Here is a 2500-nt window from a genome sequence, read left to right as displayed (position 1 = left end):
GATTGAATTGAAATAACAATACAAATATAGAAGAGAAGGATACGTTTGTAAACAAAGGTGTTGGTTGGAGTTCATTCTAAAGGGAAGGATTATTTCTATAGGATTATGGCCTCTGTTTGCACTGGGTTAGTATGAATTGGAATGTTGTGTTGTTGTAGGATGTGTGTTTTGTGTTGTTGTAGGTTATGTCTCTGTGTGTGTGGTTGTGCGTGTGTGTAAGGGTGGGTGTGAGTGTGTGCATGGGTGAGTGGGTGTGCGTGTGTGTTGGTGCGTGGGTATGTGGGTGGGCCGGTGTGTGTGGTGGTGGGGCGGTGTGCGTGTTTTTCTGTGTGTGTGTGTGTGTGTGTGTGTATGGGTGGACGTATAAATTATGTGTGTGTCCGTGTTAAGGTCGATATTACACCATCTCCACCAACAAAATGCGATTAATTTTTTTTCCAGGCATCATTTATTTATGATAAAATTATGCACATAAAAGCAGAAATAATTCTTAATGTTTTACTCCCTGATTTGAGTAACTGTCTTGGTAGATTAAATAAATTTATATCACTTCATGTCCATTTACCACGCTTAATTGGTAATCCTAGCTGATATTGCATCATCACCATCCTCAGCAATGCACTAAACAACCTTACACGCGAAGGCATGCGATACATCGGGCGAGCTACTTGTTATTTTACTTAGGATAGGTTAGAGGTCATGACACGGTCGTGTTCCGTGTATGACAAGCAATTTATTTTATTTCTCGGCTCTCCTTTAATGTTGTGTTTCAAACTAAACCGTCCTGTCTCAAATCTGTAACATATAGAATTTAGAGAGATCTTCCGCACTACTGTTACTTCTGCTGCTGCTAATGCCACTAATATATTAATACCTACATCCCTTATATTTTGTATTTATTATTTCCAATTCCATTGTATTTATTTTCCAACAATAGTCCACACTTTATTTTAGTTCACCGTCTTCTATACTGCATTACACAGTTCCTCCCCGCCTCCCTCTTTTAACATAATTATGTACGCACCTTTTATAAATTTCTATTGCTCTGTTTTAATTCGCGCTTCCTCACAAAGTAGCATACAATTTCCTGCCCATCAATGTTTTTGTTTATGCATCTTAACAACGCCACTACCACATTATCTAATTCGTCTGTAGTTTTTAATTCATCATGTGTTATTGATGAAGGGGAAACCCGAAACGTCCATTTTATCTGTTTTCGTATATTAAACTGAAGCTTACATTCAATTTCACAGTTATAATTTATTTATTTATTTCAATTCTGAATATAAAAAAGCAAGAACAATTCAAAAAATAATTCTATGTGATGAAACCACGTACAGAAGGCATAGCAACATAAACATTTTCGGCAATTTAAAAACGTATGTTTATAAATATAATTTAAGAAGTGTCACACTTTGTGACACAGCAGTAACGTGTCTAAAACCGGTCGCACATCTATTCGGTACCTTGTGTGATCAATTATCTTTATCGTTATTTATTTCGGGAATTTCAATGAAAATGTTTTTAAGTAAGTCCTTCTGAGCCACTTGGACTCATTGTAAAACAAATTAAAAGTCCTTTAGAGCCTTGTAGCCAATGGTGCAGGAGTTATTCCGGTTTCAATAGCGTGAAGCGGACAATTAACGTATTTGTATGAAAACCTTTGAACAGGACGCTAGGCTATCGCAGATTACTATCCCAGCTTGACAGGTACCCTTTTACACCTGAATGGAGTGAGTGATTGAAGTAAATTTTCTTGCTCTAGGAAAGTGCAAATTGACTTCGGTCGGAATCGAACACAGAACCTCTGAGTCCAGAGTACAACGCGCTAACCATGGGCCATCCTGCCTCCTAAGCTTATAAATCCGGAACTTATCCATGTTGCTGTAGCGTTGAGCAGACGGATAACAGTTTAAAATTAAAAAAAAAAATAAAATTCCCTTTTTCATCCCATAGGGGAAATTTTTCTCGAGGGTCTTTTCCAAGGGAAGACTGGAATAAGCCGGGCGTCAGCCGCAATGCAGCGCCGCAAATTGAGCTAGGGCGAGGTATAACCCAGGCGTTAGCCGCAGTGCAGCGCCGCAAATTGAGCTAGGCGAGGTGACTTACTCAAGGCAACACAGCGCATCAGCGGGTGATCGAACTGATGCCTTTCGGATACGAAGCAAAGACCGTACCACTGAGCCATGCTGACTTTCTATTATCCTCTTGAATGATGCTAGTCCGTCAAAGATTACTTTCATCAGCGAACTGGTACTCATTTGCACCTGGGTAAAATGAGGTGATTCCAAGAAAGTCATTTTAAGATAAGATCGGAGATCACCATAGAGTCTACGGAATTGACCCTTGAGCAATCTTTGGGTCATTAAAGGATGCACCCAATATTGTTTTCTCTTTCAATTTGTCTTTTTTTTTTCAACGTAGTAAAGTACAGAAATATGCAACCTCTATTTCATCCATTACTAGTAGTAGCAGTAGTAGTAGTAGTAGTAGTAGTAGT

The 2500-nt window shown here is 38.9% G+C and overlaps 1 pseudogene across 1 annotated transcript in view; it reads left to right on the top strand.

Moving 5' to 3' along the window:
- LOC144976392 (purine nucleoside phosphorylase-like) overlaps positions 1–2500 on the top strand; it is a 15774-nt pseudogene that overhangs the window by 1093 nt on the left and 12181 nt on the right. The window contains exon 2 of the transcript XR_013646100.1: positions 1–125. This exon is cut by the window's left edge and continues 323 nt beyond it. The product of XR_013646100.1 is annotated as a purine nucleoside phosphorylase-like (transcript). The remainder of the gene's footprint in view (positions 126–2500) is intronic.

Source organism: Berghia stephanieae, chromosome 7, assembly GCF_034508935.2.
Source record: "Berghia stephanieae isolate SIO BIC M18660-M18661 chromosome 7, UCSD_Bste_1.3, whole genome shotgun sequence".
NCBI classification, from domain to species: domain Eukaryota; kingdom Metazoa; phylum Mollusca; class Gastropoda; order Nudibranchia; family Aeolidiidae; genus Berghia; species Berghia stephanieae.
The sequence above is the reverse complement of the archived record's forward strand: the minus strand, read 5'-3'. Positions and strand labels throughout refer to the sequence as shown.